Here is a 27,898-nt window from a genome sequence, read left to right on the forward strand (position 1 = left end):
AACACAGAGCTGTACCTCAGAGGGCTGAAAAGCTTTACTGAATTGAAATTTCTATAGAAAACCAGGCAGTTTCCATCACCCCACCTCAGCTTTTAATCTACACTAAACAATAACCCAGAAACAACCACAAAGAGCATAACAGTGAGATCAGTGAGTGAAGAAAAAAAATTCTTATTTTTATCCTCTGAGAACATCAATGATATTCGACAAAGGCACCATACTTTAAAATACTAAAAACAAATTTACAAAGTATTTCCCTTAAATGCCCCCAAGTAGCTCCATGTAACTCCTTTAAACAATCCTAACTTTTCCCAGGTCCTGTGGAAGAACACTGAGGTGCCTGAAGTACTAACTGTGGACAAATTCAGTCACGAAATGTTAATTAACCAAACACCCCGCGTGAAAGGCATAAAGACCGCCTTCCAGGCTCTGCGTTGATCGCGTACTGCTGCCGAAGAAGGCTCAAACTCTGGACGGTGTGCTAATGACAATGCCAACTACAAGGCCTCCTTTAAAAGTACCACTGTTCATGGAAGCCCTGGTAGAGTAGTGGTTAAGTGCTACGGCTGCTAACCAAGAGGTCGGCAGTTCGGATCCGCCAGGTGCTCCTTGGAAACTCTATCAGGCAGTTCTACCCTGTCCTATAGGGTCGCTATGAGTCGGAACCGACTCGATGGCAGTGGGTTGGTTCATCTAATGCATTTCTTCCATAAAAGTCACATTCCTTTGTGATCTCAACTCACTGTTTTTCCTCAGATAATAGAAACACTGCTAACTGGTTGTAAAACCAAAAAAATCAATCAACAACAAAAACAGCAATCCCAGGTGAAAATGCAAAGGAGAATATTTCATTCTAAAAACAAAACATTTTACCACCTAAGTGCTTTTGAATATACACTTGAAAAAGTATAGTTGATCTTCTGAATTTATGCTTGAAATTAAAGAACAGAGCAGGCACCACACAGGCAGCTCCAGTCCTGAGACATAACAAGCTGAGCATGTTAGTGTCAAGTTGCACCCTCATTGATGTCAAAGGTAAGTCTAAAGTCTACCTCGACACAGTCATTCTCTCTCTGTTAGGGGTTCCAGACCCTTTGAAGAATCTGACAAAGACAGCTACCCACAAAATGCACATACATACAACTTTGGCATTTAAACTGGAACAGTTCCAGACCCCTGGGAGCCAATCTGCAATCACCCCTCCCCTCCTCCCCAGCAGGCCAATCAATCACAGCTCTGGGCAGTTTTCCCAGCATCACCTCCTCACCCTGTCACTCACTCCCATTCAGAGTCACCAAAAGAAACCTGGCTCACATACCTCTTCACATCAGTAGGATCCCAGGTGCTTATCAAGGTATAATAAGGACGCTGAGGAGCAATTCACTCTTCTGGAAGAGGGTCTTTTCTTTCAATTGCACATAATCAGAGAAAAGACTGGGTCTATGTTACTGAGTTTCTAGACTAAGACAGACTAGGAAGCAGGACCCGGCAGTCTACTTCTGAAAAGCATTAGCCAGTGAAAACCTTATGAATAGCAGTGGAACACTGTCTGATATACTGCTGGAAGATGAGCCCCCCAGGCTGGAAGACACTCAGAAGATGACGGGGAAGAGCTGCCTCCTCAAAGTAGAGTTCACCTTAATGACATGGATGGAGTAAGGCTTTAGGGACCTTCATCTGCTGATGTGGCACGACTCAAAATGAGAAGAAACAGCTGCAAACATTCATTAATAATCGGAACCTGGAATGTACCAAGTATGAATCTAGGAATATTGGAAATAGTCAAAAATTAAACGGAATGCATAAACATCGATATCCTAGGCATTAGTGAGCTGAAATGGACTGGTACTGGCCATTTTGAATCGGACAACCATATACTCTACTATGCTGGGGATGACAACTCGAAGAGGAATGGTGTTGCACTCATTGTCAAAAAGAACATTTCGACATCTATCCTGAAGTACAACGCTGTCAGTGATAGGATAACATCCATATGCCTACAAGGAAGGCCACTTAATACGACTTATTCAAATTTACGCACCAACCACTAGGGCCAAAGATGAAGAAATAGAAGATTTTTATCAGCTGCTGCAGTCTGAAATCGATCGAAAATGCAATTAAGACGCATTGATAATTACTGGCGATTGGAATGCAAAAGTTGGAAACGAAGAAGCAGGGTCCGTAGTTGGAAAATATGGCCTTGGTGATAAAAACAATGCCAGAGATCGAATGATAGAGTTTTGCAAGACCAACAACGTCTTCATTACAAATACAGTCTTTCACCAACATAAACGGCGACTATACACATGGACCTCGCCAGATGGAACACACAGAAATCAAACTGACTACATCTGTGGAAAGAGACAACGGAAAATCTCAATATCATCAGTCAGAACAAGGCCAGGGGCCGACTGTGGAACAGACCATCAATTGCTCATATGCAAGTTCAAGCTGAAACTGAAGAAAATCAGAGCAAGTCCACAGAGCCAAAATATGACCTTGAGTATATCCCACCTGAATTTAGACACCATCTCAAGAATCGATTTGACGCATTGAACACTAGTGACCACAGACCAGACGAGTTGTGGAAGGACATCATCCATGAAGAAAGCAAGAGGTCACTGAAAAGACAGGAAAGAAAGACAAGACCAAGATGGATGTCAGAGGAGACTCTGAAACTTGCTCTTGAGCGTCAAGCAGCTAAAGCAAAAGGAAGAATCGATGAAGTAAAAGAACTGAACAGAAGATTTCAAAGGGCCTCTCCAGAACACAAAGTAAAGTATTATAATGACATGTGCAAAGAGCTGGAGATGGAAAACCAAAACGGAAGAACATGCTCGGCGTTTCTCAAGCTGAAAGAATTGAAAAAAAAAAATTCAAGCCTCGAGTTGCAATACTGAAGGATTCCATGGGGAAAATATTAAACGATGCAGGAAGCATCAAAAGAAGATGGAAGGAATACACAGAGTCATTATACCAGAAAGAATTAGTCGATATTCAACCATTTCAAGAGGTGGCATATGATCAGGAACCGATGGTACTGAAGGAAGAAGTCCAAGCTGCTCTGAAGGCACTGGCGAAAAACAAGGCTCCAGGAATTGATGGAATATCAACTGAGATGTTTCAACAAAAAGACGCAGCACTGGAGGTACTCACTCGTCTATGCCAAGAAATATGGAAGACAGCTTCCTGGCCAACTGGCTGGAAGAGATCCATATTTATGCCTATTCCCAAGAAAGGTGAGCCAACCGAATGTGGAAATTATAGAACAATATCATTAATATCACACACCAGCAAAATTTTGCTGAAGATCATTCAAAAACAGCTGGAGCAGTATATCGACAGGGAACTGCCAGAAATTCAGGCTGGTTTCAGAAGAGGACGTGGAACCAGGGATATCATTGCTGATGTCAGATGGATCCTGGCTGAAAGCAGAGAATACCAGAAGGATGTTTACCTGTGTTTTATTGACTATGCAAAGGCATTCAACTGTGTGGATCATAACAAATTATGGATAACATTGCAAAGAATGGGAATTCCAGAACACTTAATTGTGCTCATGAGGAAACTTTACATAGATCAAGAGACAGTTGTTCAGACAGAACAAGGGGATGCTGATTGGTTTAAAGTCAAGAAAGGTGTGTGTCAGGGTTGTATCCTTTCACCATACCTATTTAATCTGTATGCTGAACAAATAATAAGAGAAGCTGGACTGTATGAAGAACAGGGCATCAGGATTGGCGGAAGACCCATTAACAACCTGCGTTATGCAGATGACACAACCTTGCTTGCTGAAAGTGAAGAGGACTTGAAGCACTTACTAATGAAGATCAAAGACCACGGCGTTCAGTATGGATTACACCTCAACATTAAGAAAACAAAAATCCTTACAACTGGACCAATGAGCAACATCATGATAAATGGAGAAAAGATTGAAGTTGTCAAGGATTTCATTTTACTTGGATCCACAATCAATACCCATGGAAGCAGCAGTCAAGAAATCAAAAGACACACTGCACTGGGCAAATCTGCTGCAAAGGATCTCTTCAAAGTGTTGAAGAACAAAGATGTCACCCTGAAGACTAAGGTGTGCCTGACCCAGGCCATGGTATTTTCAATCACATCATATGCATGTGAAAGCTGGACAATGAATAAGGAAGACTGAAGAAGAGTTGACACCTTCGAACTGTGGTGTTGGCGAAGAATATTGAATACACCATGCACTGCCAAAAGAGGAAACAAATCTGCCTTGGAAGTAGTGTGGCCAGAATGCTCCTTAGAGGCAAGAGTGGCAAGACTGAGTCTTACATACTTTGGAGATGTTGTCAGGAGGGATCAGTCCCTGGAGAAGGACATCATGCTTGGCAGAGTACAGGGTCAGCGGAAAAGAAGAAGACTCCCAACGAGGTGGACTGACACAGTGGCTGCAACAATGAGCTCAAGCATAACAAGGATTGTTAAGGATGGCGCAGGACGAGGCAGTGTTTCGTTCTGTTGTGCACAGGGTCGCTATGAGTAGGAACCGACTCGATGGCACCTAACAACAACAACATGTTACTGACACTAAGAAACCTGGCTATTTTAAAGCATAAGAGTATGAGCCACACAACAAGCATGTGAAAAGATGTTCGACATCAATGGTCATTAAGAAAATGCAAATCAAAACCACAATGAAGTACTACTTCACACCTACTGAAACCAAAACCAAACTTCCACTCACTGCGACATGTGTGTCGGAGCACAGCTGTACTCCATAGAGTTTTTAATGGTTGATTTTTTGCAAGTAGCTTGCCAGGTTTTTCTTCTGAGGTGCCTGTGGGTGGACTAAAACTTCCAACCTTCTGGTTAGCAGCCAAGCACATGAACCATCTGCACCACCCAGACTCCTCACACCCACTTTAAAAAAAGAAAAAAACCAAATGCATTGCTGTTGAGTTGATTCCAACTCATAGCGACCCTACTGGACAGAGCAGAACTGCCCCGTAGAGTTTCCAAGGAGCACCTGGTGGATTTGAACTGCTGACCTTTTGGTTAGCAGCGTAGCACTTAACCACTACTCCACCAGGGTTTCCTCACACCCACTAGGATGGCTTTAATCAAGAAATCAAAAAACAGCCAAGTGCTGGTTTGCAAGGATGTGGAGAAACAGAAAACCTCACACGTCACTAGTGGGCATGGAAAATGGTACAGCCACTTCAGAAAACAATTTGGCCATTCCTCAAAAAGTTAAACTCAGGATTCTTATAAAAAACAAACCAAACCCACTGCCATCGAGTCAATTCCAACTAACTCACAGTGACTCTACAGGACAGAACAGAACAGCCCCATGGAGTTTCTAACAAGCCCCTGGTGGATCTGAGCTGCCGACCTTTTGGTTAGCAGCCGTAACACTAAACCTACACCACCAGGGTTTCCCACAAGGACCGGAAAACAAGAAAACTGGAAGGTGGCAGAAGGAAAATCAACTGAAAGCTGCTTAAGGAACACTTAGATCCCTAAATATCCTCATTCTCTCTTACCCTCCCCGCCCCAGCAGATGACCGGACACGGAGGGCCCAGCCAGTGGGGATGGGAATGCCACACAGAAAACAGAGGGTCAGTCTGAACTGCCAAATGAATGCTGGGACACGTGCCCACCCACTGCCCAGCCCAGCCCTCCTGGGTCCCACATTTCCTGCCGGCAGCCAAGACCTCTACTCTCCAGGCTGAAAGCTGAAAGTGTCTTGCGTTATATGACTGACCTAGAGAAAAAAAGGCCTGGACACACTGACCTGAGGGGCTTCCCGACCAAAAAGCTCAATGAATCTCTATGCTGAAACGTCCACAGCCACAGGCCCCACCCCCGAACACAGCTTCCAGCCAGCCACTACTTAGTCTAACTTTTAAAAAACATTTTTTTATTTTAAATTAATTTCAAATTTGCAGAACAGTTGCAAGAGCTGTACAAGAAAATCCCTAACTCCTTCAGCCCATTCACCCACCACTGACACTGCCCCTGTGCCACTCTGTCTCCACAGGGAGCCCACCCCAAACATCTAAAGGCACTGCAGATACCCTTTTGCCCTTAACACGTCAATGTGTTTCCAAAGAACAAGAACACTGTCTACACAACCACAATGAACACACCACGATCGGGATTTCACCCCAGCAACTGCCAAACAGGGACTCATGCTCCAATCTTGCCAATTGCTCTATGAAGTCCTTTGTAGCAATCTCCCTTCCCGCCAATCCAAGATCATCCGTTACATCCACTGTCATGTCTCTTTATTTCCTTCCATCTGAAACAGCTCTTCAGCATCTCTGTCTTCAGTACACTGACATCTTGGAAGAATACAGGCCAGCTCTGTTGTAGACGATTCCTCAATTTGTGTTTGCTAGAGACTTCTCTGTCATGAAAGTTCCGATTATGCATTTCTGGCAGGTCTACTACAGAAATGAAGTTTCTGTCTTTCCCAGTGTATGACATAAGGAAACAGATGATGTCAGTGTGTCCCGTTCTTGGTGATAATGTTGACTACCTGGTTAAGACGACATCTGGCAAAATTCCTCCACTGTGACCACTTTTCCCTCAGAATTAATTAGTATGTAATGTGTCAGAAGATACTTGGAAACTATGTTCTTAAAATGTTCACTCAATCGTTTTAGTGCCCATTGAGCGTTCCTGTCTGAATCAATTATTACTCTGATGATTATGAATATGTGTTGTTTTTTGTTTTGTTTTTTTTTGGGGGGTAGCACTACTTTTGTTTTTGTTTGTTTTTTGGGGGGGGTGTAGCTCTACTGTTCCTTCTGCATTTACTAGCTGACATTCTAGCTCTAATAAGGCATTTTCCTTTCTCCCTACTCATCCTTTCTTTAATGCATTATCAGTATGGACTCAGGGGATTCTTATTTTATTCATTAATGTTATCGTTCCTGCTAACACTCACACTGCCCCAGGTCAGGCCGGCGGGAGCCCCTTCAAGCAGCTCCTGTGTCCTTCTGATGTTTTTTGAGCACTTCACTACTTTCTGGCACAACACCATGATCTCTGTTCACCTCGCACATGCCCTGCCCCACCTTTGATATCAGCCATTCTTCCAAAGGGCCCTGGTTTCTGTTAGTGGAGAACGTTATTTAGAAAAGAAGGCCTGGATGCTAAGTGTGTTCACAGCTACTGGTGTCACTTTTTCTATGTCTTCTTATAGTGGACAAAGCTGGGAAAAATTATAATTATATGATTCAATTGTGTTTGTGAGTGTGTGTGTCCCTCAGCATTCAATATGAGCAAATTACCAAACATCTCTGGAAACCCTCTATCATGAAAGGGGGAGAGCAAAAACAAACAGAAAAATACAAGTTGGAGGAAAAAGACTATGCAGGAAAAGGGGGGAAAAAGGATATCCTCAGAAATATAATACGATACATCCATTAAACACAAACACAACATTCTTTAAAAGGGTAGAGAGGATAAAAAGACCCCTTGGAAATCAAAAACTTCACATCAAAAATTAAAAACTAAGTAGAAAGTTTAGAAGATAAAATACGGAAGAAAAAAAATTAGAGGCAGAAAAAAGATAAGGGAACAGGGAGTCCAGATGGGGCATCGAACATCCAAGTACCAGAGATTCCAAAAAGAGGAAACAGACAACAGAGATAGGAAGAAATCAGAGAATCTATTCCCCAAAAAGTCCCTGAAATGAGTTTCCCACTGAAATGGTTCTACCAAATGCCAGCCAAATGGATAAAAACAGACCTACACCAAGGAACATCACTGTGAAATTCCAACGTAAATGAGTTGCAACCCAGAATTTTACACCCAGACAAACTATCACTCAAGAGTTCATACAAACATAAAGTCAAACACTTTACCTCCTACACACCTTTCTCACAGAAAACCGCGGCAGCTGTGCTCCAGTGAAGCAAGGGAGAACAACGAGAAGGGCGCCAACACGGAAATCTGCTGTGGGAGAGGCAGAGAGGGTCCCCAAGCTCAGGAGAAGGGCGGGCAGGGGGTGGCGACTCTACGCCAAGCAGGGAGGGCAGGCAGCCCAGACTGGAGCAGAGAAAGATTTCTCCAAAGAAGATAAAACTGATGAAATACCTGAACATTTGACCGGCTTAAAAATTTGAGACTTAATTAGTAATAAGTACATTTTTTTTTTTTTTTAAACAAACAAACAAAAAAATACAACCATTTCAGAGAATGCCAAAAGCAGTTTAGGAAAAGTATTTCTAATTTACCACGTGAGAGCTACGACTACTAACGCAGTTACCACGGTGACAGCTAAATGCTGATCTAACCAGAACTGCAATAAAGCCACGTAGGGAGGACAGCAACAGTGTAAGTGGAGAGGAGGGTGCAGCGAGGCAAGGAGGAAACCAAGAAGAAAAAAAAAGACAATATATAGCAATACTACTACGCTCCTCAGACATCTGGCAGTAAGTGCTGGTTTTTAACCTGAGGATTCATTTCTTCATCTATAAAATAAAGGAATTGTAATCTAAACTTTCTTCTTGCTTCAATAATTTGAGTCTGCTCTAAGAATAAGGTAGTCAAAGCTTGAAATTTAGTACTAGTGGCCACAGACACTGGACAAATTAAATTACAGAAAGAATTAAGCAGGACTTGATGAAAGAAGACACGGAGTGAGAAGTAAAAAAAAATCCATCTTAAGCCTGTGAGGACTGACAGGATGCTGACGCTGAACAAGGAGAAATGCACTGTTTCAGAAATGAAAACACAGGGCTCCTGACTCTGGCCTTTGGTGGCGGGGGAGCGGGGGGATGTGACTGAAAGTACCCAGACAAACTGTCACATGAGACCACTGATAAGGAGCTAACTAAGCTGAAAGAGAGGCTCATTTTGATAGTTAAACACACGCACATGATGGTAGAATCCAAGTGGATGATGAAAGACTCTCCTCAAAGAACACAAAAAAAGGAAAAGGGGGGAACTCCCCCCAAATCCTTAATCTTCTAGGAAACCACAACTTTTAACTTTTAGGCAGTCATTAACACAAATGAGAAAGGGGCATGGCGAGAGAGCAGACTATTTTGAAGATGGGGAGCAACAATGCAGTGTCACAGAAGCCAAAAGAGGGAAAAAAACGGAGTTGATGGTCAATAAAAAGTCGTCTTGTTTTAACAGTTGACATCATTAGATTCCCCCATGTACGCGTCAGTTTGTCCTACTGTGGGAACTTGCGTGTCGCTGTGATGCAGGAAGCTATACCACCGGTATTCAAATACCAGCAGGGTCACCCATGGCGAACAGGTTTCGGCTGACCTTCCAGACTAAGACAGACTAGGAATAAGGACCTGGCAGTCTACTTCCAAAAACAATTAGCCAGTGAAACCCTTATGAATAGCAACAGAACACTGTCTGCTGTAATAAAAAAAAAAAATGCCGGAAGATAAACCCCTGAGGGTGGAAGGCACTCAAAAGATGACTGGGGGAGAGCTACCGCCTCAAAGTAGATAGAGCCCACTTTAATGACCTGGATGGACTCAAGCTTTTAGAACCTTCGTTTGCTAATGTGGCACGACTCAAAATGAGAAGAAACAGCTGCAAACATCCATTAATATGAGAATGTGGAATGTACGAAGTATGAATCTAGGAAAACTGGAAGCTGTCAAAAATGAGATGGAATGCATAAACATTGATATCCCAGGCATTACTGAGCTGGAATGGACAGGTACTGGACATTCTGAATAGGACAGTCATATCATCTACTATGCCAGGAATGACAAATTGAAGAGGAACGGTGTCCCATTCATCATCAGAAAGAACACTGCGGATCTATCTTGAAGTACAAGGCTGTCAATGATAGGATAACGTCCATACGGCCTAGAAGGAGGACCAATTAATACAACTATTATTGAAAATTACGCACCAACCACTATGGCCAAAGATAAAGAAACTCAAGATGTTTACCAGCTTCTGCTGTCTGAAGCCGATCAAACATACAATCAGGACGGACTGATAATTACTGGTGGTTCGAATGTGAAAGCCGGAAACAGAGAAGAAGGATCAGTAGTTGGAAAATACGGCCTCGGTGATACAAACGATGCTGGAGATCACATGATAGAATTTTCCAAAACCAACAACTTCTTCCTTACACAGAAATCAAATCGACTACATCCATGGAAAGAAACAATTGAAAAGCTCAATATCATCAGTCAAAACAAGGCCAGGGGCCGATTATGGAACAGACCATCAACTGCTCATATGCAAGTTCAAGTTGAAACTGAAGAAAATCGGAACAAGTCCACGACAGCCAAAGTACAGCCTTGAGTATATCCCACCTGAATTTAGAGACCTTCTCAAGAACAGATTTGATGTGCTGAACGCTAATGACCGAAGATCAGATGAGTTGCGGAACGATATCATAAATGAAGAAAGCAAGAGGTCATTAAAAAGACAAGAAAGAAAAGACCAAAACGGATGCCAGAAGAGACTCTGAAACTTGCTCCTGAACGTTGCATAGCTAAAGTAAATGGAAAAAACGGTGAAGTAAAAGAGCTGAGGAGAAGATTTCAAAGGGCGACTCGAGAAGACTATTATAATGACATGCGCAAAGGCCTGAAGTTAGAAAACCAAAACCGGAAGAACATGCTCAGCATTTCTTGAGTTTAAAGAACTGAAGAAAAAAATTCATGCCCTGAGTTGTAACAGTGAAGAATTCTAGGGCAAAATACTGAATGATGCAGGAAGCATCAAAAGAAGATGGAAGGAATACAGAGTCACTGTACCAAAAAGAACCAGCTGACATTCAACCATTTCGGGGGGTGGCGTACGATGCAGAACTGACGATACTGGAGGACGAAGTCCAAAGCTGCACTGAAGGCACTGGCGAAACGGTTCTAAGAAGTGATGAAATACCAGTTGAGATGTTTCAACAAATGGATGCAGCACTGTAAGTGCTCACTCATCTCTGCCAAGAAATTTGGAAGATAATTACCTGGCCAACCGACTGGAAGAGATCCATATTTAAGTCTATTCCGAAGAAAAGTGATCCAATCAAATGCAGAAAATTCTGGAACAATAAATATCACATGCAAGTAAAATTCTGCAGAAGATCATTCAAAAGCGGTTGCAGCAATACATCGACAGGTAACTGCCAGAAATTCAAGCCAGATTCACAGGAGGACGTGGAACCAGGCTATCATTGCTGTTGTCAGCGGATCCTGGCTGAAAGCAGAGAACACCAGAAAGATGTACCTCTGTTTTAATGACTATGAAAAGGCATTCGACTGTGTGGATCATAACAAATTACGGGTAATACTGTGAAGGATGGGAATTCCAGACACTTAATTGTGCTCATGAGGAGCCTGTACATAGATCAAGAAGCAGCAGTTCAAACAGAACAAGGGGATACCATGCAGTTTCAAGTCAGGGAAGGCGTGCGTCAGGACTGTGTCCTTTCACCATACTTATTCAATGTGTATGCTGAGCAAATAATCCAAGAAGCTGGACTATATGCAGAAGAATGGGGCATCAGGATCGGAGGAAGACTCATTAACAACCTGCGATATGCAGATGACACAACCTTTCTTGCTGAAGGTGAAGAGGACCTGAAGCGCTTACTAATGATCAAAGACGACAGCCTTCAGTATGGATTACACCTCAACATAAAAGAAAATAAAAATCCTCAGAACTTGACCAATAAGCAACATCATGACAAACGGAGAAATGACTGAAGTTGTTGAGAATTTCATTTTACTTGGATCCACAATCGAAATCCATGGAAGCAGCAGTCTAGAAATCGAAGGACGCACTGCACTAGGCAAATCTACCGCGAGAGACCTCTTTCAAGTATTAAAAAGCAAAGACGTCACCTGGAAGACTAAAGTACATCTGACCCAAACCGTGATGTTTTCAATCATCTCATATGCATGTACAAGCTGAACAATGAATAAGAAGACCGAAGAAGAACCGATGCCTTTCAATTATGGTGTTGGCAAAGAATACTGAATATACCATGGACTGCCAAAAGAACAAACAGATCTGTCTAGGAAGAAGTACTGCCAGAATGCTCCTTAGAAACGAGGATGGCGGAACTTTGTCTCACATACATGTTATCAGAAGGGATCAGACCCTTGGTAGAGCAGAGGGGCAGTGAAAAAGAGGAAGACGCTCAAGAAGATGGACTGACACGGCAGTCATAGCAATGGGCTCAAGCACAACAATGAGTCTGAGGATGGCACAGGACGACAGGGCAGTTTTTCATTCTGTTGTACATAAGGTCACTGTCTCAGTTATCCAGTGCTGCTGTAACAGAAATACTACAAGTAGATGGCTTTAACAAAGAGAAGTTTATCTTCTCACAGTAAAGTAGGCTGAAAGTCCAAATTCAGGGTGTCAGCCCCAGGGGAAGGCTTTCTCTCTCTGTCGGCCTCACCAATCTTCTCCCGGAATAGGAGCTTCTCTGTGCAAGGACCCCGGGTCAAAAGGCCGCGCTCTGCTCCTGGCACCGCTTTCTTCGTGGTATGAGGTCCCCAACTCTCTGCTTGCTTCCCTTTCCTTTCATCTCTTGTAAGATAAAGGGTGGTGCAGGCCACAACCCAGGGAATCTCCCTTTACACTGGATGATACTAAGGGTTTTAAAATCCCACCCTAATCCTCTTTAACATAAAATTACAATCACAAAATGGAGGACAATCACACAATACTGGGAATCATGGCCCAGCCAAACTGATATACACGTGGGGGGGGGGGGGGGACGACACAATTCAATCCATGACAGTCACTATGAGTTGCAACTGACTTAACAGTACCTCTAACAACCAACAATCATTAGGTTATTCTCTCAGAGGAAATGGATCCAGGCCTCACCCCGCCAACAAAAAAAAAAAGAGAATCAAGCCTATAAAAAATAATAATAACATACTTTCATTCTTTTATTTTTGTTTCTTTTCATCAATCATTCCTTAAAGGAGTCACATTTTCTTCAACAGCCTACAACCTAACTCCATCACAAAGCTTCTTCTCTTTTCAATGCTACTGACTCTGATTAAGGCCGAAGAAGAGAATGCAAGCGCAACATAATTATAACAATATCTTTCATAAGGAGGACCAGTTTGGCCTTTAACAGCAAAAAAGCATTCTAAACTAAACAGCACCCAGCAGTAAAAATTGGCTCCCTAAGCTCTCACACAAATTTTTATTATAAATTATCAGGATACTCCTTGCTGATGCAAATTCACACGAGGAAACCACAGCCATTACACCTCCCTACATCACATATCATACAAAACAACTTAAAAATGCACTCTCGGTTACAGGCAGGGGACACCCAGAGCCTGGACACAAAGAAGCAAGTACAAGAATTGCTAAGGTGGGCCAACTCCACCAGGGCGGCATCTCCATGTGGATCTCAAGGACCCCAAGTCTAGTGGCTGGGAAGATAATCCATCACCCGTGCACCATTTTATCCTAATGCCTAGGACACTGTGAGTACAAAAACTGTCTACAAATTTCAGAATACAAAAACCATCCAGCAAAAAGAATATGCAAACAGTGTTAACTGGGAGAAACAACCTAGTGAGAAAAAAAAAAAGAAAAAATCGCTAACTCTATCAGCTACTTTCAGAGACACCAATCATTTCAATACAAGCCAAGGCAAGAAATCAAGACTTGTAACCATTATTCAAAAATCACTCTACCAAGAATTAAAAAACAAAACAAAACAAAAACTACTTCTTAAAGTACAAAATACCCAAGGTAAACCCATACAACCACCTTTTAAAAGCAAAATCACGTACGTGAAGTGCTTTAAGTAAAAATGTTGGCACCTGACTAGATTACATCATCGTCTGGCTATGCACCTTGATGGACACTCAGATCACTGCAGTCATGCATGAAGTTAACCCTATCTAAGCCACCGTTAAAACAGAGCCAAGTCATTAATTACTAAACTGGTATCCAAAGGAAAGCCTGGGGAACCAGCTCTGTCTCTGTTTTAGTAACAGCATAAGCAATGGTTCACAGGACGACACGATCCCCGTCACCAAGCTTTAACAAGTCGGCTCAGCCAAGGTATGTAATCAACTTGATTTTACATAAAAGACGAAAGTTCCATAGTCCACATTACAATAGCAAGAAAGACACCAAAACTTTGTGTATGGTTTCTTGGTAACCTAAGAGATTAAATATGTGAGATAAGTCTAGAGTCTGGACAACACACTGAGTACCATGAAGCTGAATGAACGTAGTCACTCCCAACTCAAGACCAAAGGTGGGATTTACTTAACTGGCAACACAAGATACCTGCACTGCAGTGAATTACTTAATATGGCCCTTCTAGCCACAGTCTCTGTGACTTCCCCACAATGACTGTGTGGGACTATGCAAAATAAGGTGCTTATGGCCCACCCAAAGGACTGGACTGCTTGGTAATAACGCAAATAAGGTTCGTGGAACCCTGAGGGGGGGTGGCAGGGTGGGGCCATGCAAATAAGGTGTACTGAACCCCAACAAGGGGATTGGTCAGTTTTACATCCCACTAGGCTTAAAATGAGCCATCCCAGAAGCAGACTGGGGACCTCACTAAGAAGAAGAGATGGAAGTGAAGTGCATCCTTTGGACCCAGGGTCCCCATGCTGAGAACCTCCTAGACCCAGGAGACACACAGAGAGGGCTGTGACATGGAAGACAGTGAGAGATGGAGCCACAGAAGTAGCAAGAGGGACAGGAGGGTAAGATGGAAGGAACCAGGAGAACAGCGCGAGATGGCTGCTGTGGGGCTTGCCAACCCACAGAGCTAGGAACTTTGTAACACTTGCTCGAGCAGTATAGAGGCAAGGCTGAGAGGCTGGAGAGAGGCCTTGTCTGTGGGCATGGCTGAGAAGAAGCTATCCTGATCAAAGAACTGTATCCTGAGTCGTTTCTGATCCCAAGTTGTAGCCTGTTACTTCCCTAATAAACTCCATAATCATGAGTTTCGTCTGTGAGTTCTGTGTGGTCACTACGATAAATTATCAAACCTGGCAGAGAAGTAGAGTGTGCCATGGGAGACATAGCTAGTGTCAGAACTGGTAAAAAGGCTGGAAGGAGGAGGCATGTCTGACCGCTGCTTCATAGGAATTGGCCTTGGGCTGACGCTGGTAAGTGATTTTGTCTTCCCCTTGTGAAGTTAGGGAAACCCTGGTAGCAGAGTGGTTAAGTGGTACGGCTGCTAACCAAAAGGTCAGCAGTTCGAATCTACCAGGCGCTACTTGGAAACTCTATGGGACAGTTCTACTCTGTCCTATAGGGTCACTATGAGTCGGAACTGACTCAACGGCAACAGGTCTGGCTTTTTTTTTGTTGTTGTTTTTTTGTGAAGTCAGAGGAGGTCAAAATGACACCCGTATCTTTTTACAAGTCGTAAGAAATGGCAAATAAATTTCACATAGGGTCTTGATTACCGAACTAAAGAAAAGCACAAAACACAAACCAAGAAAAGCCTAGGCCACAACCAGTCATAACCTTGTCACAAAGTCTCCGTCCCCTCCCACTGTTTTGAACATAAACCTTCTAATTTATAGCTGGCAATTCTAGTCCCACTCAGATGCGTTAGCCCCCTCACTAAGGCTTCCAGAGTGCTCAATGACAGGAGAAAGTGTGAATGCTCTGGACCCACACTGTTCCTTACAGGAGCCACTAGCCACACCTAGCTGCTGAGCACCTGGAAGGTGGCCAGAAAGGCTGTGGAACTGAATTTTACACCCTGTTGATTTTTAACTAGTTTAAACTTAAAGAGTCACATGGGATAGAGTGTCACTACCATAAAACGTTTTACTGGACAGCACCCCCCTGGCTCACAAGAGAAATAAGCACAGAATAAATGTTTTCAGTTTATAATTTCAGATGAACAAATTCACATCTCTAGGCCTTTGCTTTCTCAACCAAGACATGTAAGAAGAGTTAGGCTGGATTGTCGCCATGATTCTAACGAACCAGTGCAGCCTACAGGTTAACAGTCTTCATTAGAACAGTTCAGTGTAATTAAAGCCACACACCCCTTAACATTATGGTGGAGAGCTAGCCCTGCTGATGCCAGCGTGTCATATTACCCCTCTCCATCACCGTACTTAATTGGGAAGGCTAAGAGAATGTTGGTGCAGTTCAGTCAATATCTGGATTTCTGTGAGCAAGTCAATGCACCTCTCTGGCTTGTTTTCTTATCAGTAAAATGAGAGGTTTAGGCTAAATGATCACATAAGGCTCTTCAGATCTCCAAATTCTTCATTTCTATGAATCTAAGTAGTGAATAAGCAGAAAACACTTATATAGAAACCAGATAGTCAAAGAAATGAAGATAAAAAACCAATGACTGCCACCATCTCAAACTCTAAGAAATTAACAGCAAATGTACCCAAGGCCTTAAGGTAGAGTCCCAGCAGAGGAGACCAGGAAGTTGTACAGTATCACTGTCCTCTGCTGGCAGGCTGACTTGGTCCACTTGGCTGTGGCCAGTTGTTCTTTTTGTATGAAGTCCATATGTAAGCATGCTGCTATTGGCAAAGAAGGCGAAACCACAGAAAGGTGAGCGGAGCCAGGCTACGCAGGTGGCTGCAGAACACACAGCTCATAAAGGTCTCTACTGTCCCTTTCTCCCACCAACAGTTGAAGGAAGTCTTCCTCCTCCATCAGACAGCTACAGTATAATCCCCATCGCTACATTCAGGGTTCTCAAAGAACATCATATGCCAATGACTCAAACCAAGTAAAACTTGATGCTCTCTTCATAGGAGCTGTGGCTATTTTTAGGAGCAATAAGGTAAACTGGAGTTTGAATTCATCCACAAAGCTTGTAAAGACACGTCATACTCACCTTTCACGTGGTGTACAATCCAGCATATGTAAACATATATAAAAGAGGACAAGGTCCCCTGGAAATAATCCTAACCGGTCTGGGAAGGGAGTACAGACCAAAAACTTCCATGAACTGTGTTAAAAGGCGGGGAGTAAAGGCTGAATGATACCCTCAATACAGGCCTTCAAAGACACCATTCCACACATCTCTCGTGGCCTAATCTAGACCTACTGAAACATTTCTCAATCATTAAAAAGAAGGGGAAAAAAATCACCCCAAAAGCTTAATTTATAGCATGCTAGAAACAAGATTTTTTTCTTTTTTTTCTTTTTGAGAATATCACCTTTTACCCAGGTACAGAGTTTTCCTTCAGAGTATTACAGTTGATTTAGCCAGGCCACCATTGATGACCATTTCATTTCCATTTTTGCTATTACCCCACTACCAAAACACAAAAAAACAAAGTAGGAGTTCCTAGGAGCAGAGCTGCTGAATCAGAGCACGTGTGCTGCTAATTAAACGCACGCTGCCAAACCGTTTTCCAGGGAGGCTGGACTCAGCCATATTTCCACAGCGCACGCACTTCTCTGAGTGAGGATGAACATCACTCATGTGTTTGAGAGCCATTTATACTTCACTTTCTGCCAAATGTCTGTTTATATCCTTTGTCTGTTTTTCTATTATGTTTCCTCAATGATTTGTAGCAGCTCTTTCAAAGCAAAAAAATCAGCCCCTTCTCTGACAGTATCCCCTCTCCAACCCACTGCAATCTGGTGTCTATCTGTACCCCTCAACAGAAATTGCTCCTTCAAGTCACCAATGACCTCCAGCTAGGGCTAAACCCAAAGGACACTCTTCTGATCCATCGTCACCTTGTACCCAGCGGCATTCAATGGCAGACTCTCCTCCTTAGAACACGCTCCTCACTTGGCTTCTCTGATTTCACAGCCCCCCTGTTTGCTCACCGGCCCCTTCTCAGTCTCCTCTGCTGTTGTTCCTCTTTGTACAACTGCTAGCGCAGGAGTTCCCAAAGCACTTAGGCTGTGGACACTCTCCCGAGTTGGCCACATTTGGTGGGATGAAAATTCAAGTTTGTCTGACTCTGATTCCCCAGAAACTGACACAAAGTCTGAGGAGACTCAAAGTTTTATTGAACAAATAAACCCAGTGCCATTGGCTTTTAAAATCTCTATAAAGAAAGTTGAGACCCGAATTTATAAAACCAGCACTTCAAACACAGGTATGCAACTACTACCAGACATTTCCCCTTGAGTGTCTCCCAAGCACCTCAGATTTAACACCTCCTAGACAGAGCTCTTGCTCTCCATCACACTCCAGCCACACGACCAAGCCTTGCTTGCCTCAGCAAAAGGCACTGTCCTGGTTGTGACAGACAGAAGCCTGGAAACTGGCCCTGGTTCCTCTGTCCCCTTCCAATCCAACTGATCAAAATTCTATCAATGCTACCTTCCTAGAATCTCCCAAAGAAGCCCTGCTGGAGCAGTGGTTAAGTGTTCGGCTGCTAACCAAAGTATCAGTAGCTCAAACCCATCAGCCACTCTGAGGAAGAAAGACATGGCAGGCTGTTTCCATAAAGCTTTACAGCCTTGGAAACCCTGCTGGGCAGTTCTACTCCGTCCTACAGGGTCGCTATGAGTCAGAACTGACTTGATGGCAACGGGTCCGGTTCGGTTCGGTTTGGTTTAATTTAGTATCTCCCAAAGGCAACTATTCTCTCCATCTTCTGCCACCACACACACAAGACGGAAACAGCCTCCTAGTTCTTCACCCCGCTACTCCTCTGGCCCCCTCCAAACCGTTTTTCACTTAGGCTCTTGGTCAGCGCCCCCGCTACTCCATGTGGACAAGGATAGTGACGGCAACAATCTGGCAGCTGACACTCACCGTGCGCTAGAACTGCACTGTCTACCATGCTCAGGCTGTTCAGCATTTGAAAGATGGCTCATTCAAATTGAGATGTACTTATAGTGGTTAAGTGCCCTGACTACTAACCAAAGAGTCGGCAGTTCGAATCCACCAGGCGCTCCTTGGAAACCCTATGGGGCAGTTCTACCCTGTTCTATAGGGTCCTTATGAGTCGGAATCAACTCGACAGCAATGGGTTTGGTTTTTCTGTTTGCTACTTGAATGTACAATACACACTGGATTTTAAAGGATGAAAATATCTCATTATTAATAATTTTTATATTGATTACATGTTGAAAGGAATAGATTTTCAATATGCTAGGTTAAATAAAATATATTCAAGCTAATTTCACCTGATTCTTTTTCCTTTTTTCATGTGGTTACAAGAAAATTTAAAATTACCTATGTGGCTTGCATCGTATTTCTACTGGACAGCACCGTGCTAGAGGACTTCACTCAGGGTACCAGCACCGTGTCCATCTTCTTCAAACGTGTATTACAGAAAGCACTGCGCCTGGCACGGGGCAGGCCTCCAGACACGTGCTGAATAGTCAGTGGTCAAAAGTCAGTATCATTTACACACCTTCACTTAAAAATAAAACATTAAACCTTAATTCTTACTTAAAGTTGAACGATACCTTTTAAATACAATTGGTATTAAGAAAACAATTTTTTAGTTTTAAACTTCAGGCATAACGTGCATTTTAAGACATAATTTGTCTACTTCTCTAACGTTCATGCTAATCACACCTACGTAATTTTTCTAATCTTTCACTGCTAACATTTCTGTTGCAAAGAAAAGACTGGAAAGACGGAGACTAGGGAAGACTGGAAATTCAAGGTGGTCTAAAACGAACTGAAGAATTCTGAGTCATCAACCCTTACACCACTGGTCATCATCACTCAAGAAATCAGCAATGAGAGAGAGAAAGGCAGTGGTAGTACAAGGAGAAAAACACGGAGACAATGAACAGGAAAAGTCCAGTTAAGGTGAGTTGGGCCACGTGCTGACTATGCCCTGCAACTCTGTAAAACACACAAAGAGGGTGTGGTACACCAAGAGAACATGGCTGACGACGAGTGTGTCCTCACTCTACAGAAAACACAGGTCCATATGACCTCTCGAACACCCGGAGAAGTCATGGGGTAGAAAGTGCATTCCACAAGGAACGTCTTCACATTTGAAGAGTAGAGCAACTCCAATCTGAAGGAATCTCAAAGTGATTTAGGTTGGAAGCCATTTAAAAAATTCAGTTTGAGTCCACATTCATTCTCCAGAGGCAGAACGGGAACCAAGCAACACCAATTCAAGATGGAAGTTATAAAGTGCGGGTGGAACAAAGTTCACCAAAATAAACAAACAAAAAAAAAAGATCCACCTATCTGCATACAGGAAACACAAGCCAGAGGACACTGTAGCCAACGCCACCGGACAAACAATCTAGGGTTGTTGGCCAGTAAAGAAGGAAGGGGAACAAGGAACCTACGGATTTTTTTTTAATGAGCAGACCTTATTTAGATCCTGATTTATCAAAATTAGGAAATTATAAAAAAAGATATCTGAAACAAGTAGAAAGTTCAATTCTGACTAGGTGTGGGGTTTGTTGTTTTTTTTTTGCGATGTGATAGCTTTGTGGTTTGTGATGGTACGCCATCGCATAGATTCGAACTCATAATGACTCCATAGGGCTGAGGGGAACCGCCCCACAGGGTTTCCTATGCTGTAATCTTTACGGTAGCAGATCACCAGGTCTCTTCTCCCTCAGAGCTGCTGACGGGTTCAAACCACCAACAGTCCGGTCAGCAGTCAAGCCCTTAACCACTGCACCACCAGGGCTTCTAGTTTTGTGGTTAGGTCATGGTTAAAGGAAAAAAAAAAAAGAGCCTTTATCTTCTAATATATACAGACATACTTACACAAACCAAATAACAAAGCCCATTGCCATCGAAGTCTATTCTGGCTCATTAAAAAAAAAAAAAAACCCCATTGCCGTCAAGTAGATTCCAACTCACAGAGACCCTACAGGACGGGATTCCAACTCGTAGCAACCTTACAGGACGGAGCAGAACTGCACCATGGAGTTTCCAAGGAGCACCTGGTGGAGTCGAATTGCCAAGCTTTTAGTTAGCAGCTGTAGCTCTTAACCACTGTGCCACCAGGGTTTCCTTCTAGCTCACAGCAACCCTATAGGACAGAATAGAAAGCTCCATAGGGTTTCCAAGGAGCGACTGGTTAGCAGCCAAGCTCTTAACCACTGCACCACCAGGACGTACTTACAGAAGAAACAAAACAGTGTTTGGGATTTTCTTCAAAATAATAGGAGAAGAGCTAACTATAATGGGGAAAAAATGATAAAGTGAATTATATTAACTTCTCTCCCTCAAAAGATACCAGATAACCCATGGAGTAGAAGATATTCACAATACATATCTGCTGAAAGACTCAAACAAAGAATAAAGACACTCTACAATCATTAAGTGTTGTTTTAAAATGTCCACAAATTCTTCATCACTCCTCCTTTCAAAAAGGGGGAACTCAGCTGCCCTCCCAGGTAAGCTGGGACTTAAGTGACTCTCTCCCGATGAACACAGTGAAACGGATGCTACGAGACTTCTCGGTCCCCTTCTCCCACCTCCTCTCCAGGGCGCCTGGCAGAGGCCCACGGGAGAACAGCTGAGGCCTCCCCGCAACCGGGACTAACTCGCCAGGCAACTGCACGAGCCACCTTGGAAACAGACCCTCCCTCCCCAGCCAAGCCTCCAGAGGACTGCAAGACGGGGTTCACGCCCGAGCCACTCCTGAATTCCCGGCCCGGGAAACTGTGAGGTAATAAATGGTTGTTATTTTAACCCACTAAGTTTATGGGTGAGGGAGCCCTGATGGCACAGCGGTTAAGCACTGGGCTGCTAACCAAAAGGTCTGCAGTTCGAACCCACCCAGCCACTCTGCAGGAGAAAGACCTGGTGATCTTCTTCTGTGACGATCACAGCCAAGAAAACCCCATGGGGCAATTCTACTTTGTAACACGTTAAGTCGAAATGACTTGTCAGCACCTAACGACAACAAGTTTGTAGGTAATTCGTTATGCGGCAATAAATAATATAATAAGAAAAACAGATAATACAATAGAAAAATGAACAAAAGACCTGAATATACTCTTCAGAAAAAAGGGATATCCAAATGATCAAAAAAGCAGGAAAAGGACCACAACTTCACTAGCGTCAATTCAAACCACCGTAAGGCATTACTACACAGCTACCAGCGTGGCCAGAATGAAAAGGACGGAAAACATGAAGTACTGGAAAAGACACAGAGTAACTGGAACCCTCATCCGCGGCTGGCAGAAGTGTGACACCGTCCAGCTCTTTTAGGAGATAACACCACTTTCCCAAAACTGAACATGCGTAGACCTCTGTGATCTGGCAGTTCCAATCCCTGCTATGCTGCAAACAGAAACGCATTCACACATTCACCCGAGACACATACGTTTTTTTTTTTAATAATTTTTATTGAGCTTTAAGTGAACGTTTACAAATCAAGTCCGTCTGTCACATATAAGCTTATATACACCTTACTCCATACGCCCACTTACTCTCCCCCTGGTGAGTCAGCCCGCTCCCTCCTTCCAGTCTCTCCTTTCGTGACCGTTTTGCCAGTTTCTAGCCCTGTCTACCCTCCTATCTCCCCTCCAGACAGGAGATGCCAACACAGTCCGAGACACACACTTTCAATGTTCAGAGCAGCACTATTCGTAATAGTCCAAAATATGACTCAAATGTCCACCAAGAGAACAGATAATAACTCCACACAATGAAATTTCACACAGAAACGGGAATGAATAATGAACTACACGCAACATAGGTGAGTCTCACAAAAGACGCCAAGAGAAAGAAGTCAGACACAAGGATATACACTGTAAGAGTCTATGTAAGGGTAAAACTAATCAATGCTGTTAGATGTCAGGATACTGGTTGCTTTGGGGGAGGAAAATTATGGCTGGCAGTAGATACAAGGGGGGTTCTGAGGGGCTGATTTCCCAGGTAGGCTTCTGCTTGTGAAAATTCACTTAAGTGTGCACTTTCCTATATTTCTATTATAATTCAATAGGGTTTAAAAACAGTAATACTATAGGAGAAAGGTGGAAGGAAGAAATGAGACAGGATTGGCCTCAGGTATGTGGCTGTCAGAGCTGGGTAATGACGATTCATTATACTATTATCTCTATATTTGTGTATGCTTAAAATTTCCTCCAATTTAAATATATATATACATAACTGGCTGGAATTTCTGGTAAAAGTATAAACTGGATTAATTTTTCTGCTATAGATTATCAAAAGGTATTACAATCTACATATCCTTAAAAAAAAAAAAAAAAACAATTATTCTACTTCCATGAATTTATCTTGGGTATTTATAAAGGTTTATATACAACAATAGCCAAAGAGTTTATAACAGAAAAAAGAGAAATATCTAGATACAGAAGACACAGGGCACTGTGGGAAACACCACAGAACAATCCGGGCCATCCGCAAATTCACGGTGCCTAAATATCCAACAATAAGTAACAATTTTCTCTGAACTAAGATTCTTCTATCTATCCGATGAAATACAGTCATTAAAAATAAAGTGATGAGGAGAGGGGGCCAAGATGGCGGACTAGGTGGACGCTCCCGCGGATCCCTCTTGCAACAAAGACTCGGAAAAACAAGGGAATCGATCACATACATAACAATCTATGAACTCTGAACAACAAGCACAGACTTAGAGACGGAGGACGAACAAATACGGGCAGACAGCGACTGTTTTCAGAACTAGGAGCCAGCGCACCAGGCAGGTGACCTTCGGAGCTCGATCTGGGGCAGAGCCCAGGGGGGCAGACGGCACAGAAAGGGGGCCCACCCCTTCCCCCCCGAACCCATCCCGGGAGGAAGCCTAGCAGGTTGGCGCGGGCGGCGTAGGGGCGCAGCCGGAGGGAGAAACACCCGGGAGGCAGTGACTGATCTGAGAGGGGGGAGAACAGCGTCCCAGCTGGGGTGCCCTGCTGTCCGCCGGGAGTTAGGCGAGAAGCCGACGGGGCGCGCGCGGGGGGGGGGTCAGCTGTGTTTCCCTGGAGTGACCCCAGGGCGGGGCCCACGCGTTCGTGCGGGAGGACGCGCACCCAGTCCGCGCGTGTGGCACGGCACACCAGAGGGAGAAATCCCCGGAGGTGTCTGGTCTCAAAACAGGGAAAGCAGCATCCCAGACGGGGAGCCATTCCGCTGCGATCTGGGCACGCGCGCGCGCGCGCGGGCGGGGCATGAGCGCGGGGTCCATTTTTATTACCCTGAATTGACCCAGAGGGCGGGAACACCTGGTCGTGCGAGTGACGCCCTCCCAGTTTGCGCGAGAGGTGCGGCACACTGGAAGGAGAAGTCCCCGGGAGGAACTGATTGGTCCCAAAGCGCAGAAAGTAGCATCCCAGACAAAGTGCCGCCCTGCTGGGGCTTGGGCACGCGCACGAGCGGGCCGTGAGCGCGGAGTCCATTTTTATTGCCCTGAATTGACCCAGGGGGCGGGCCCACCTGGCCGTGCGGAGGAACTGATTGGTCCCGAAGCGCAGAAACTAGCGTCCCAGACGGGGTTCCGTCCTGCTGGGGCTTGGGCGCGCGCACGAGCGGGGCGTGAGCACGGAGTCCATTTTTATTGCCCTGAATTGACCCAGGGGGCGGGCCCACCTGGCCGTGCAGGTGACGCAACCCAGTTCGCGCGAGAGGTGTGGCGCTCCGGAAGGAGAAGTCCCGGGGAGGAAGTGACTGGTTCCCGAACAGGGAAAGCAGCGTCTCAACCCGGAAGTCATCCCGCTGGGATTTGGGCGCGCGCACAGGCGGGGCGTGACCGCGGGATCTAATTATAATCGCCTGAATAGACCCTGGGGGCGGGCCCACCCGTGCGTGCGGGAAACGCCCACCCAGTGCCCACGAGCGGTGCCGCGCACCGGAGGAAGTCCCCAGGAGGAAGGGACTGGTTTTCGAGCAAGGAAAGCAGTGTCCTAGCCAGGGACCCGTCCAGCCCGGATTTTGGCAAACGGGGGCGGAGCGTGAACGTGGTGTTCAGCTCTATATTCTGTGGTGCTACACTCCTAGCTCTCAGATCCCTCCCCCACCCTCCCCAGGCGACCCCATTAACATCCGAATACCCGGAGCCAGAGAGAGAATTCAGATAGGGATCTGACTGCATTTTTTTTTAGCTGACTACTGGGAAAATCTAGTTTCCCAGTGATGGCTCGGAGACAGCAGTCCATATCAAACCACATAAAGAAACAGACCATGACAGCTTCTCCAACCCCCCAAACAAAAGAATCAAAATCTTTCCCAAATGAAGATACAATCCTGGAATTATCAGATACAGAATATAAAAAACTAATTTACAAAATGCTTAAAGATATCACGAATGAAATTAGGATAACTGCAGAAAAAGCCAAGGAACACACTGATAAAACTGTTGAAGAACTCAAAAAGATTATTCAAGAACATAGTGGAAAAATTAACAAGTTGCAAGAATCCATAGAGAGACAGCATGTAGAAATCCAAAAGATTAACAATAAAATTACAGAATTTGACAACGCAATAGAAAGTCAGAGGAGTAGACTCGAGCAATTAGAATGTAGACTGGGACTTCTGGAGGACCAGGGAAACAACACCAACATAGCTGGAAAAAAATCAGATAAAAGAATTAAAAAAAATGAAGAAACCCTAAGAATCATGTGGGACTCTATCAAGAAGGATAACTTGCGAGTGATTGGAGTCCCAGAACAGGGAGGGGGGACAGAAAACACAGAGAAAATAGTTGAAGAACTCCTGACACAAAACTTCCCTGACATCATGAAAGAAGAAAGGATATCTATCCAAGATGCTCATCGAACCCCATTTAAGATTGATCCAAAAAGAAAAACACCAAGACATATCATCATCAAACTTGCCAAAACCAAAGACAAACAGAAAATTTTAAAAGCAGCCAGGGAGAAAAGAAAGGTTTCCTTCAAGGGAGAATCAATAAGAATAAGTTCAGACTACTCAGCAGAAACCATGCAGGCAAGAAGGGAATGGGACGACATATACAGAGCACTAAACGAGAAAAACTGCCAACCAAGGATCATATATCCAGCAAAACTCTCTCTGAAATATGAAGGAGAAATTAAGATATTTACAGATAAACACAAGTTTAGAGAATTTGCAAAAACTAAACCAAGACTGCAAGAAATGCTAAAGGAGATTGTTTGGCCTGATGACCAATAATATCAGGTACCAGCACAATACAAGGACACAAAACAGAACGTCCTGATATCAACGCAACTCAAACAGGGAAAGCACAAAAACAAACAAATTAAGACTAATTCTAAAAAATAAATAAATAAACAAAATAATACATACAACAGGAAATCATGGAAATCAATAGCTAAACGATCAAAATAATCAAAAAGAGGGACTAAATATAGGAGGCATTGAACTGCCAGATGGAGAGTGATACAAGGCGAAATAGAAGGATACAAGTTAGGGTTTTACTTAGAAAAATAGGGGTAAATAAAAAGGTAACCACAAAAAGGAATATCAATTCCATAACTCAAGAAAAAAGCCAAGAAAAACGTAACGACTCAATAAACACAAAGTTAAACATTATGAAAATGAGGATCTCACAAGCTACTAAGAAAAACGTCTCAGCACAAAAAAGCATGTGGAAAAATGAAATGGCCAACAACACACATAAAAAGGCATCAAAATGACAGCACTAAAAACTTACTTATCTATAATTACGCTGAATGTAAATGGACTAAATGCACCAATAAAGAGACAGAGAGTCACGGACTGGATAAAAAAACACGATCCATCTATATGCTGCCTACAAGAGACACACCTTAGACTTAGAGACACAAACAAACTAAAACTCAAAGGATGGAAAAAAGTATATCAAGCAAACAATAAGCAAAAAAGAAGAGGAGTAGCAATATTAATTTCTGACAAAATAGACTTTAGACTTAAATCCGCCACAAAGGATAAAGAAGGACACTATATAATGATAAAAGGGACAATTGATCAGGAAGACATAACCATACTAAATATTTACGCACCTAATGACAGGGCTGCAAGATACATAAATCAAATTTTAACAGAATTGAAAAGTGAGATAGACACCTCCACATATATAGTAGGAGACTTCAACACACCACTTTCGGAGAAGGACAGGACATCCAGTAAGAAGCTCAATAGAGACACGGAAGACCTACTTACAACAATCAACCAACTTGACCTCATTGACTTATACAGAACTCTCCACCCAACTGCTGCAAAATATACTTTTTTTTCTAGCGCACATGGAACATTCTCTAGAATAGACCACATATTAGGGCATAAAACAAATCTTTGCAGAATCCAAAACATCGAAATATTACAAAGCATCTTCTCAGACCACAAGGCAATGAAGCTAGAAATCAATAACAGAAAAACTAGGGAAAAGAAATCAAATACTTGGAAAATGAACAATACCCTCCTGAAAAAAGACTGGGTTATAGAAGACATCAAGGAGGGAATAAGGAAATTCTTAGAAAGCAACGAGAATGAAAATACTTCCTATCAAAACCTCTGGGACACAGCAAAAGCAGTGCTCAGAGGCCAATTTATATCGATAAATGCACACATACAAAAAGAAGAAAGAGCCAAAATCAGAGAACTGTCCCGACAACTTGAGCAAATAGAAAGTGAGCAACAAAAGAATCCATCAGGCACCCGAAGAAAACAAATAATAAAAATTAGAGCTGAACTAAATGAATTAGAGAACAGAAAAACAATTGAAAGAATTAACAAAGCCAAAAGCTGGTTCTTTGAAAAAATTAACAAAATTGATAAACCATTGGCTAGACTGACTAAAGAAAAACAGGAAAGGAAACAAATAACCCGAATAAGAAACGAGAAGGACCACATCACAACAGAACCAAATGAAATCAAAAGAATCATATCAGATTACTACATAAAATTGTACTCTAACAAATTTGAAAACCTAGAAGAAATGGATAAATTCTTGGAACAACACTACTTACCTAAACTAACACATACAGAAGTAGAACAACTAAATAGACCCATTACAAAAAAAGAGATTGAAATGGTAATCAAAAAACTCCCAACAAAAAAAAGTCCTGGCCCAGATGGCTTCACTGCAG

General features: G+C 43.3%; 1 protein-coding gene across 15 annotated transcripts in view; it reads right to left on the bottom strand.

The window, feature by feature from the left end:
• Window positions 1-27,898, bottom strand: part of PPP6R3 (protein phosphatase 6 regulatory subunit 3) — a 196,934-nt gene that overhangs the window by 124,164 nt on the left and 44,872 nt on the right. The window lies entirely within an intron of this gene.

This window comes from Loxodonta africana, chromosome 7, assembly GCF_030014295.1.
Source record: "Loxodonta africana isolate mLoxAfr1 chromosome 7, mLoxAfr1.hap2, whole genome shotgun sequence".
Lineage (NCBI taxonomy): Eukaryota > Metazoa > Chordata > Mammalia > Proboscidea > Elephantidae > Loxodonta > Loxodonta africana.